This window comes from Aquarana catesbeiana, linkage group LG05, assembly GCF_042186555.1.
Source record: "Aquarana catesbeiana isolate 2022-GZ linkage group LG05, ASM4218655v1, whole genome shotgun sequence".
NCBI lineage: Eukaryota > Metazoa > Chordata > Amphibia > Anura > Ranidae > Aquarana > Aquarana catesbeiana.
Window position 1 is genome coordinate 640,751,212 of NC_133328.1, and position 13,013 is coordinate 640,764,224.

A 13,013-nucleotide genomic window follows, 5' to 3' on the forward strand; every position below is an offset into this window, starting at 1 on the left:
TGGTCTATGTGGATTCAATAAAATGTATTTAAGGTGATGTACGAGGCGGTCGTGCCCTCCTGTGTGTTCCCGGTTGGAGGAGGGCTGAACACTTGAGGGGCATTTCAAAAAGAAGTTTGATGGAAGATTTCCCCTGGGTCTAGCGCTATAAGTGTTTTTGGACTTGTGGGGAGCTGAGGACCGTAATGGGGCACTGTGGGGCTGAGGACAGTTATGGGATGCTCTGAGGGGGAGCTGAGGACAGTAATGGGGCACTGTGAGGGGGGCTGAGGACAGTAATGGGGCACTGTGAGGGGGGCTGAGGACAGTAATGGGGCACTGTGAGGGGGGCTGAGGACAGTAATGGGGCACTGTGAGGGGGGCTGAGGACAGTAATGGGGCACTGTGAGGGGGGAGCTGAGGACAGTAATGGGGCACTGTGAGGGGGGCTGAGGACAGTAATGGGGCACTGTGAGGGGGGAGCTGAGGACAGTAATGGGGCACTGTGAAGGGGGGCTGAGGACAGTTATGGAGCACTGTGGTGGGGAGGGCTAAGGACATTAATAGTACAGGAAGTGGGTGTCACTGAGGACAATAATGGGGGGAGATCCTCGATGATGCGGTAGCCTGCTCAGTGCTCTACTGGGAAGGGGTGACACCATGTTTTACTGCACCGGGTGACACCAACCCTTCTACTAATGGGATGATTTCCATTCCATGGCTCTGATGACTTGAAGTGAGAACTTTTCTATTTTTGGGATATGGGATGGAATGAGACATGTGAATATCTTCTGATGTAGGAAGATTTTACTGAACTGATCAGAAGGAAAAGGATCTTGTTTCTCTGTCAGATATCTGTGTGGGGTTGAAGAGAGGATTCATGTATACAGACTGAGGGGAGTGAAGATCACTAAGGTCTAGGGAACATTGTGTTTTCTATTGTGATTAGGTTACAGCAGAGGCTCCTGGGAGGAATTGGAGGCCAGGAAGCAGCAAGAGGTGAGAACGAGGCCTGGAACTCAGAAATAGACTGGAGGACACTGAGAGGTGAGAACGAGGCCTGGAGCGCAGAAATAGACTGGAGGACGCTGAGAGGTGAGAACGAGGCCTGGAACGCGGAAGTCTGGGGCTCCAACATGCTGGGACTGTACTGAAGTGCCTGCAGACAAGACTGACATTCTAATCCAGCCAGTCTACAGAACTGGTAAGAGATCTGGAGATATGTACACAATATTGTATATTATTGAGCCAGTGGCTATGGAGGAAAAGATTTCTGTGCATGAAATAGCAAATGTAACCTGAAATGGTGAGAAATCTAAAGATAAGAAGCTGAAATGGTTCATTTCTAGAGTTTTCTAATGTTGTTCTACATTCAATAGGATTGATTGACTAGAAGGGAGTTATTAGAATATTCCGTGTAGCTCTGTCAGGAGACTAATACAGCTAATGCTCATTCCCGTGCAGGTAATGCACTGTGCACATGTACCAACACACAAACAAGCTAACATCCAGTGTGCGCTGACACCGAGGGGACACACATCCACCGCCAGCGCACACACATCCACGTGCATTGGCACCAAGCTGCCTATTTAAATCGGTAGTAAACCGCTGAAAAAAGAAAACCAAAAAAAAAAAAAAACCCTGCAAGACAATAACATAATGTGCTAGTATGCATTGCATACCAGCACATTATGAAATGCTTACCTTAGAACGAGGCCCCCGCAGCGCGCCCCGGTCACCGCTGAGGGAGCTGACATGTTCCCTCTGCATTTCTTCCGGGGGTTCGCTGGCTCCGGCGCTGTGAGTGGCCGGAGCCGCAATGACGTTGTGCGTTCCGGCAAGGAGCTCTGAATTTCCGGCATCATCCGCCGGACATCAACAGCTGCATGCAGGGGGAATATCTCCAGGTTTAGGAGATATCAATTTTTACCTACAGGTAAGCCTTATTATAGGCCTTATTTATATGACCGAGCGGGCAATACAACCGATTTAAACCATTTCTAGAACAAGCCTATTTTTGACACTTGTTTACAAGTTAAAATCGGTATTTTCTTGGCAGAAAATTACTTAGAACCCCCAAACATATATTTATTTATATATATATATATATATATATATATATATATATATATATTATATTATAGCAAAGACTCTGGAGAATAAAATGACAGTCATTGCAATATTTTATGTCACACGGTATTTGCGCAGCGGTCTTTCAAACGCAATTTTTTTGGGGAAAAAATACACTTCACTGAACTAAAAAAAAAAAAAAAATTAAACAGTAAAATTAGCCCCAATTTTTTTGATTATTGTAAAAAATAATGTTACGTTGCGTAAATGGATACCTAACATGATACAGTGTAAAACTGCGCACACCTGTGGAACTGCGATAAACTACGGTACTGAAAAATCTCCATAGGCGAAGCTTTAAAAAATGTTACTGGTTACCTGTTTAGCATTACAGAGGAGGTCTTTTGCTAGAATTATTGCTCTCGCTCTGACGATCGCGGCGATACCTCACATGTGTGATTTGAACACCGTTTACATTTGCGGGCGCGACTTATGAATGCTTTTTCTTTGGTGCACAAGGACACTGGGCCTGGGGTGCTTTAAAAAAAAAAAAAAAAAAAAAAAAATTCTTCATTTTTTTCTTTTTTTTTTTTTTTTTACACTGTCACTTAAAAAAAAAAAAAAATTATCGTTTTATCTCTGGAGTAAATACCCTTTTTAATACATGAAAATATTCTTCTAACTTTGCTTGCTACAGCTTGACATTGCATGCTATTGTTCAGTCTGTCTTCTACTAGGACCTGCAGGTCTTTTTCTATCCAGAGGTTCTCCCTCAGAGGTTCTCCCTCCAGAGGTTCTCCCTCAGAAGTTCTCCCTCAGTTCTCCCCCCCGAGGTTCTCCCTCAGAGGTTCCCCCTCAGTTCTCCCCCCCTCAGTTCTCCCTCAGAGGTTCCCCCTCAGATGTTCTGCCCCCCCGAGGTTCTCCCTCAGAAGTTCTCCCTCAGAGGTTCCCCCTCAGTTCTCCCCCCCGAGGTTCTCCCTCAGAGGTTCCCCCTCAGTTCTCCCCCCCCGAGGTTCTCCCTCAGAGGTTCCCCCTCAGATGTTCTCCCCCCCCGGAGGTTCTCCCTCAGAAGTTCTCCCCCCCGAGGTTCTCCCTCAGAGGTTCCCCCTCAGATGTTCTGCCCCCCCGAGGTTCTCCCTCAGAAGTTCTCCCTCAGAGGTTCCCCCTCAGTTCTCCCCCCCCGAGGTTCTCCCTCAGAGGTTCCCCCTCAGTTCTCCCCCCCGAGGTTCTCCCTCAGAGGTTCCCCCTCAGATGTTCTCCCCCCCCGAGGTTCTCCCTCAGAAGTTCTCCCTCAGAGGTTCCCCCTCAGTTCTCCCCCCCGAGGTTCTCCCTCAGAGGTTCCCCCTCAGTTCTCCCCCCCCGAGGTTCTCCCTCAGAGGTTCCCCCTCAGATGTTCTCCCCCCCCCGAGGTTCTCCCTCAGAAGTTCTCCCTCAGTTCTCCCCCCCGAGGTTCTCCCTCAGAGGTTCCCCCTCAGAAGTTCTCCCTCAGAAGTTCTCCCCCCGAGGTTCTCCCCCTAGTGAGTAAATTGCATTTACATTTTTAACCCCCAAGTGGATTACTTTACATTTTTCAATATTAAACCTTATTTGCCATGCAGTTAGTTGCCCACCCCAATAATTTATTGAGGTCTTCCTGTGAAGTTTCTATATTCTGCTGTGATGTTATTGTCCTACTTATTTTTGTGTCATCAGCGAACAACACTGAGCTTGAGCTATTTATACCAACCTCTATATCATTTCTAAATAAATTAAACAGAATTGGTCCCAAGACAGAGCCTTGGGGTCCCCCATTTACTACTCCAGACTATTCTGAGCACACCTTATCTATCACCACCCTTTGGACTGGCCCCTGTAGCCAGTTTTCTATCCAAGAACAAACCCCATGGGCTACAGGTCTACAGACCTCAGTTTGTAGATTAAGCATTTGTGGGGGACAGTATCGAATGCTTTTGCAAAATCCAAATACGCCACATCCACCGGCTTTCCTTTATCTAGATGACAGCTCACTTCCTCGTGGAATGTTAACAGATTGGTTTGGCAAGAACGACCCTTCAGAAACCCATGCTGATTACTGTTTGATGATACTGTTTTCATCAGAAAATTCTTGGATGTGTATCTTTACTTGTTCAGGCTGCTGAACATTGCTTAACCGCTTGCCGACCAGCCGCCGCAGTTGCACTGCGGCAACGTGGCTCAGCTGCGCGAATCGCCGTTATGTTACGTCGCTTCCTTTTTTGGCCACTAGGGGCGTGCGCTCGCCCACGGAGCCAATGCGAGTGCCCATCGGTCGCTCAGGGCACACCGAAAACCGGGATCTGTGTGTGTAAACACACAGTTCCCGGTTCTCTGAGGGGAGAAGAGACAGCTCATCTCCCCTTCACAGTCCCCTCCCCCTTTCAGTTAGAACGCACAGTCAGGGAACACATTTAACCCCTTGATCGCCCCCTAGTGGTTAAGCCCTTCCCTGCCAGTAACATTTTTACAGTAATCAATGCATTTTTATAGCACTGATCGCTGTATAAATGCCAATGGTCCCAAAAATGTATCAAAATTGTCCGATGTATCCGCCATAATGTCGCAGTCCTGATAAAAATCGCAGATCGCCACCACTGCTAGTAAAAAAATAATAATAATAAAAATTCCATAAAACTATCCCCTATTTTGAAGACGCTATAACTTTTGTGCAAACCAATCAATATACACTTATTGTGATTTCTTTTTTTGCCAAAAATATGTGGAAGAATACATATCAGCCTAAACTGAGGAAAAAAATAGTTTTTTATATATATTTTTGGGGGATATTTATTTTAGCAAAAAGTAAAAAATATTGCTTTTTTTTTTTTTTCAAAATTGTCGCTCTTTTTTTTTGTTTAACGCAAAAAATAAAAACCACAGAGGTGATCAAATACCACCAAAAGAAAGCTCTATTTGTGGGAAAAAAAAGGACGTCAATTTTGTTTGGGTGCAACGTCGCACGACCGTGCAATTGTCAGTTGAAGCGACGCAGTGCCGAATCGCAAAAAGTGCTCTGGTCAGGAAGGGAGTAAAACCTTCCGAGGCTGAAGTGGTTAAGAAACGCAACTGTTAAAAAAAAAAAAAAAATCTTGGATATGGTCCCTTATCATCCCCTCAAATTGTTTACATACTATTGATGTTAGACTGACAGGCCAGTAGTTTCCATGAATATATTTCTACCCTTTTTTTTTTTTTAATATTAGTGCCAGGTGTTTTTTTTCGCCTGCTACCATTCCTGTCAGTATGCTGTCAATAAAGATTAGGAATAGTGGTCTGGCTATAACCTGACTGAGTTCTTTGAGGACTCTCGGGTGTAAGCCATCTGGTCCCGGTGGTTTCTTTGCGTTAAGCTTTTCTAGTCTTTTTTTTGGACACTGGCTTCTGTAAGCCACAAGAGTACATTCTGTGATGTGTTACTAACAATACACTCTTGATGGTTATACCCCGCCTTTTCCTGTGTAAAAACTAGGAGAAGTAAACATTTAATACAGTTGCCTTCTCCTTGTCATCTGTAACCAGCTTCCCTTCATCAACCATTATGGGGCCAACGTGCTCTGACCTTGCTTTCGTACTGTTAATATATTTTAAAAATTTCTTGTTTTTTTTTTTTTTTTTTTTTTTATTAACTCTCCTCTGCTATGTGTCTCTCATAGTCTTTTTTTAGCCACCCTGATTGCGTTCTTACACTTCTTGTTGCATTCCTTGTAGTGTTGACATGCTGACATTGACCCCTTCACTTTATACTTTTTAAAGGCCGTTGTTCTTTTTTTAAGATGTCTTTTAAGTAACGGTTTTGCTACCCAGGTTTGAACTTCTGTTCTTCTATATTTATTGTACTCGGTGATACCTTTTTATTTAATATGTTCCTAAAGCATTCCCATTTTTTTTCCTACGTGTTCATTGTTTCTAGGATTTGGCCGCACTTAATATCTTGTAGTATTGAGCGCAGTTTAGAAAAGTTGGCTCTTTTTCTTCTTGTACTACCCTCGCGCCTCCTTTTTCCTATGATTTAATGCTGAATGTACTTATCCTGTGATCGCTGGTTCCCAAGTTGTCCCGTATTTCCACATCTGCCACCAGATCTGAGTTATTTGTAATTAATAGATCTAGCAATGCTTTCTTTCTAGTTGGGGAATCCACCAATTGGGACATGAAGTTATCCTGTATGACATTTTTTTGGGACATGACGGGCTTTTAATGAGTGAGCAGTTTCTTCTGTCTAGTCAATATCTGGATAGTTGAAGCCCCCCCCATCATGATGACATTGCCTTGCCTCGCCCCCGTTTCTTACTGTGATAAGAGATCTCACTCCTCTTCTTCCTTCGGGTTGGGGGGGTCTGTAACATACCCCCCTTATTTATTTCCCACTTGTTTCTTGCCCCTTTTTAAAAGAGGTCTCAAGTCTATTATAGGAGAAAACTGCTATGTCCGTTTTTTGAAGGAGTAGCTCCCTGTGAGCCTGGCAAAGCTTAATAAAATTTTGTGTGGTGAGAGCCACAGTTTGCCACCTTTCCACAAGCTGTCTTGAGCACTTATGGGCATGTAGGGTTATTGTCCACTCTTATTCTCTTTATCGCTGAGATATATTCCCCCTGACTGACATGTTAAAGGCATCCCGTTCTGTCTTGGGTCAACAGTATGTGGTCATGTGTTTTTTATTTATCTGTTCCTCTAAAGCAGGGGTCTCCAAACTATAGCCCTCCAGTTGTTGAGGAACTACAATTCCCATCATGCCTAGTCATGTCTGTGAATGTCAGAGTTTTACAATGCCTCATGGGACGTGTAGTTTGGAGATCCCTGCTCTAAAGTGTCATTTTGGATTCGCCAAGACTGTAGTTACCTGCATGAAGGTAAAAAACCTAATGTGTGCAGCAGCCCCCCTAATACTTACCCGAACCCCAGCTTGATCCAGAGAAGTGCATGAGAGCAGCGTCTCTCCCGGGTCTCTTCCTTCTCATTCGCTGAGACAGCAGCCAGTGAGCTAATGAGGAGAGAGCGGGGGGGGGGTGGGGCCCGAGCCAAGCTCTGTCTGTGAATGGACACACAGAGCAGCTGCTCAGAAGCGAGCCTGCATGGGTGACCCCATAGCAAGCTGCTTGTAGCACTGGGCAGGAGGGAGGGTCCAGGAGCGCCAGCGGGGACCTGGAAAGAGGAGGATCAGGGCTGCCTTTAATATCACTTTAAATCAGGGGTCTCCAAATTTTTTAAACAATAGTAGCAAGAATAATACCCCATCATTGGTGTCAGTAGGAAGAATAGTGCCCCATCACTGGTGTCAGTAGGAAGAATAGTACCCCATCATTGGTAGTGAGTGGTATAGAAGCCCATCGTTGGTATCAGTGGAAGGAATAGTACCCCGTCATGGGTGTCAGTAGGAAAATAGTACCCCATCGTAGGTACCAGTAGGAAGAATAGTACCCCATCATAGGTACCAGTAGGAAGAATAGTACCCCTTCATGGCTACCAGTAGGAAGAATAGTACCCCATCATTGGTGTTAGTAGGAAGAATAGTACCCCATCATTGGTGTTAGTAGGAAGAATAGTACCCCATCATGGGTACCAGTAGGAAGAATAGTACCCCATCATGGGTACCAGTAGGAAGAATAGTACCCCATCATGGGTACCAGTAGGAAGAATAGTACCCCTTCATGGCTACCAGTAGGAAGAATAGTACCCCATCATGGGTACCAGTAGGAAGAATAGTACCCCATCATGGGTACCAGTAGGAAGAATAGTACCCCATCATGGCTACCAGTAGGAAGAATAGTACCCCATTATGGCTGTCAGTAGGAAGAATAGTACCCCATCATGGGTACCAGTAGGAAGAATAGTACCCCTTCATGGCTACCAGTAGGAAGAATAGTACCCCATCATGGCTACCAGTAGGAAGAATAGTACCCCTTCATGGCTACCAGTAGGAAGAATAGTACCCCTTCATGGCTACCAGGAGGAAGAATAGTACCCCATCGTGGCTGTCAGTAGGATGAATAGTACCCCATCATGAGTGTCAGTAGGAAGAATAGTACCCCATCATGGGTACCAGTAGGAAGAATAGTACCCCATCATGGGTACCAGTAGGAAGAATAGTACCCCATCATGGGTACCAGTAGGAAGAATAGTACCCCATCATGGGTACCAGTAGGAAGAATAGTACCCCATCATGGGTACCAGTAGGAAGAATAGTACCCCATCATGGGTACAAGTAGGAAGAATAGTACCCCATCATTGGTATCATTAGGAAGAATAGTACTCCATAGTTGGTATCATTAGGAAGAATAGTACCCCATCGTGGGTAGCAGTAGGAAGAATAGTACTCCATAGTTGGTGTCAGTGGGAGGAATATTGTCTTATATCAGTGGGAGGACCAGTGCCCCAAGGGCCAGATAAAAGCAAGCAAAGGGCCATATCTGGCCCTGGGCCGCAGTTTGGAGACCACTGAGGTAGACGGTAGAATCTTGTGGTCATATGAAGATCTTCAAATTACAAAAGTAGTGAAGACGACTAAATTTTGTTCTGGCTATTATTTATTTTTTCAGAATTACTTTCTTAAAAAAACCAAACAGCGATATATCTTTCGCACACACCGTACGGCGGCACAGTGCAGACATTTTGGCCACAGCTGTCACCTTGTTGAGATGCCGATCGAGCGAATGCTGTAGATTAAGGAATATATTTAGAGAGCTGCATTGTAAAACTGTTATGGCTGCTTACAAATCATCTTCTATCGCCATATACATCAGTTTAATACATTTCAGAGGCCGTTTCTCCAGACGCTTCTTCTCAATGGACTCTCGTGGCTCTTCTAGATGACGTGGCAATAACATCGACTGGATGGATGAGATGGAGATTATAAAGCCTCACGTTTTGATTACTAGACGAGAGTCATATGATATTATAGATTTAGGACCTTTTTTTTTTTTTTTTTTTTTTTTTTTTTCGCTTTATCCAAATAAAAAAATAAATTTGACTGGAGTCCAGTTTTCAACTTGATGCCCAGCCAGGGATTCCATTCTCCACTATATAATTCAGGGGTCTCCAAACTTTCAAAACAAAGGGCCTATTTACGGCCCTTCAGACTTTAGGGGGGCCGGATATTGGTCAGTGGGAGCAGAACGTGCCCTGGCATCGGTGGGAGTAAACAATGCCATAGGCTTGATGGCCAGAGAGAGTAAAATCATTACATCATTGGTGTTAGTAGAAGGAATAGTGTCCCATCATTGGTGTCAGTGGGAGGAATAGTGTCCCATCATTAGTGTCAGTGGGAGGAATAGTGTCCCATCATTAGTGTCAGTGGGAGGAATAGTGTCCCATCATTGGTGTCAGTGGGAGGAATAGTGTCCCATCATTGGTGTCAGTGGGAAGAATAGTGTCCCATCATTGGTGTCAGTGGGAGGAATAGTGTCCCATCATTGGTGTCAGTGGGAGGAATAGTGTCCCATCATTGGTGTCAGTGGGAAGAATAGAGCCCCATCATTGGTGTCAGTGGGAAGAATAGTGTCCCATCATTGGTGTCAGTGGAAGAACTAGTGCTCCGTCATTGGTGTCAGTGGGAGGAATAGTGCCCCATCATTGGTGTCAGTGGAAAGCATAGTGCCCCATGATTGGTTTTAGTGGGAGGAATAGTGTCCCATCGTTGGGGTCAGTGGGAGGAATAGTGCCCCATCATTGGTGTCAGTGGGAGGAATAGTGCCCCATCAGGGGGTGTGCCCCTAACGACTATGTGCAATGCCGATTTCCCCCTACCTTTGTTGCCCCCCCACCCCACCTTCCTGCTGGCTTCCCTCCTCTCCTCTCCCCCCTGGCTGTTGTGGGGGATGTTTCAGGATGGAGAGCAGGGGAAGGGGCTAGTAAATATGTCATTTCTTGGCCCCTTCCTTTTCTAAATGAACACACTTGCTCACTGTTCCCTCATAGTTTCATGAAAAGACCCTACCCCCGCTTTACGGGATTTTATTTTTTTATCATTGGTATATGCTCCCCCCAGGGTATTACCCAGCTTCTCATGTCTTTTCTGACAGTTTGCCTATTAGCCCTAAAATGGCAAGAAATTGAACAGAGTTTGTCCCCATAGACTGCAATGGGATGCGCATCCAAGTTTGGGTTTAGCCAGATTGTTCACTGAACACTTGGTGAATCGAACCCACTCCTAGAATAACAAGAAAAACACAGAGGGTGCACAGGTCTACATTATCCTCAATAAATCTTTAATATTTAAAAACAGTAAACATCATACTCACAATTGGACGCAAGTATCCCAACTTTTCATTAATCAACGGCAGCTTTAAGATCCACGATACATCGTGTCACACAGCAGATAAAATTCATCACTCAGTACAGTTGGCTGACGTGTTTCGAGGACTTTCCTCTTCCTCAGAGCCCTTCCTCAGGTTGACTCTGAGAAAGAGGCAAGTCCTCAAAACACGTCAATCTGCTCTACTGCCAAATTTTACAGTGCCTTGAAAAAGTATTCACACCCCCTTGAAATTTTCCACATTTTGTCATGTTACAACCAAAAACGTAAATATATTTTATTGGGATTTTATGTGATAGACCAACACAAAGTGGCACATAATTGTGAAGTAGAAGGAAAATGATAAATGGTTTTCAATTTTTTTTTTACAAATAAATATCTGAAAAGTATGGCGTGCATTTGTATTCAGCCCCCTTTATTCTGATACCCCTAACTAAAATCTAGAGGAACCAATTGCCTTCAGAAGTCACCTAATTAGTAAATATAGTCCACCTGTGTGTAATTTAATCTCAGTATAAATACAGCTGTTCTGTGAAGCCCTCAAAGGTTTGTTAGAAAACTTTGGTAAACAAACATCATCATGAAGGCCAAGGAACACACCAGACAGGTCAGGGATAAAGTTGTGGAGAAGTATAAAGCAGGGTTAGGTTATAAAAAAAAAAATCTCCCAAGCTTTGAACATCTCACGGAGCTCTGTTCAATCCATCATCGGAAAATGGAAAGAGCATGGGACAACTACAAACCTACCAAGACATGGCCATCCACCTAAACTGACCGGCCGGGCAAGGAGAACATTCATCAGAGAAGAGCCAAGAGGTCCATGGTAACTCTGGAGGAGCTGCAGAGATCCACAGCTCAGGTGGGAGAATCTGTCCACAGGACAACTATTAGTCGTGTTCTCCACAAATCTGCCCTTTATGGAAGAGTGACAAGAAGAAAGACATTGGTGAAAGAAAGTCATAAGAAGTCCTGTTTGCAGTTTGTGAGAAGCCATGTGGAGGACACAGCAAACATGTGGAAGAAGGTGATCTGGTCAGATGAGACCAAAATTCAACTTTTTGGCCTGAAAACAAAACGCTATGTGTGGTGGAAAACTAACACGGAACATCACCCTGAACACACCATCCCCACCGTGAAACATGGTGGTGGCAGCATCATGTGGTGGGGATGCTTTTCTTCAGCAGGGACAGGGAAGCTGGTCAGAGTTGATGGGAAGATGGATGGAGCCAAATAGAGGGCAATCTTAGAAGAAAACCTGTTAGAGTCTGCAAAAGACTTGAGACTGGGGCGGAGGTTCACCTTCCAGCAGGACAACAACCCGAAACATCCAGCCAGAGCTACAATGGAATGGTTTAGATCAAAGCATATTCATGTGTTAGAATGGCCCAGTCACGGTCCAGACCTAAATCCAAAAAATTGCTGTTAACAGACGATCTCTATTTAATCTGACAGAGCTTGAGCTATTCTGCAAAGAAGACGAATGGGCAGAAATGTCCTCTCTAGATGTGCAAAGCTGGTAGAGACATCCCCAAAAAGACTGTAATTGCTGTGAAAGGGGCTTCTACAAAGTATTGACTCCGGGGGGCGACATACAAATGCCCCCCCCCCCCACACTTTTCATATATTTATTTGTATCATTTATCATTTTCCTTCCACTTCACAATTATGAGCCACTTTGTGTTGGTCTATCACATAAAATCCCAATAAAATACATTTATTTTTGGTTGTAACCTGACAAAATGTGGAAAATTTCAAGAGGTCTGAATACTTTTTCGGAGTAGTGTATATGCTGTGTGACACGATGTATTGTGGATCTTAAAGCTGCGATCTATTTATGAAGAACTGTGATACTTGCGTACAATTGTGAGTATGATACTTAGGCTGCTTTCACACTGAGGCGCTTTACAGGCGCTATAGCGCTTAAAATAGCACCTGCATAGCGCCTGTAAAGAGCCTCTCCTCTCATTCCAGTGTGAAAGGCCGAGTGCCTTCACACTGGAGCGGTGCGCTGGCAGGATGCCAAAAAAGTCCTGCAAGCCGCATCTTTGAGGCGCTGTAGGAGCCGCATATACACCGCTTCTACAGCGCCCCTGCTCATTGAAATCAATAGGCAACGCCGCCTAAGTGCCGGCAAATCGCCGCCGCAGCACCACTTTGCAGGCGCTTTTAACCCTTTTTCAGCCGTTAGCGGGGGTTAAAAGCGCCCAGCTAGCGGCTGAAAAGGGCCGATGCCCCCAACGCGCCAGTGTGAAAGTAGGCTTACTGTTTTTACCTATTAAAGACTTATTGAGAACAATGCACTAGGCCTGTGCAGCCTCTGTGTTATTTTTATTTTTTTTTGTTATTTCAGTGTGTTCTGACTTCCCGTGTCTTTTTGAGGGCAGCAAGGCAAGGCATATCCAGACAAGCCAATATGAGAATATACACCATATTGCCAAAAGTATTGGGACACCTGCCTTTACACACACACATGAACTTTAATGGCATCCCAGTCTTAGTCCGTAGGGTTCAATATTGAGTTGGCCCACCCTTTACAGCTATAACAGCTTCATCTCTTCTGGGAAGGCCGTCCACAAGGTTTAGGAGTGTGTCTATGGGAATGTTTGACCATTCTTCCAGAAGAGCATTTGTGAGGTCAGGCACTGATGTTGGATAAGAAGGCCTGGCTCGCAGTCTCCGCTCTAATTCAGCACTTTCG

The 13,013-nt window shown here is 44.8% G+C and overlaps 1 protein-coding gene across 2 annotated transcripts in view; it reads left to right on the forward strand.

Moving 5' to 3' along the window:
- Positions 1 to 1,023: 1,023 nt before the first annotated feature.
- Positions 1,024 to 13,013, forward strand: part of LOC141145610 (E3 ubiquitin-protein ligase TRIM39-like) — a 28,451-nt gene continuing 16,461 nt past the window's right edge. The window contains exon 1 of one of the 2 annotated variants that reach the window (XM_073632436.1): positions 1,024 to 1,183. The gene's annotated coding sequence lies outside the window, so the exon portion shown is untranslated. The remainder of the gene's footprint in view (positions 1,184 to 13,013) is intronic. The other variant, XM_073632437.1, reaches the window with a different exon arrangement.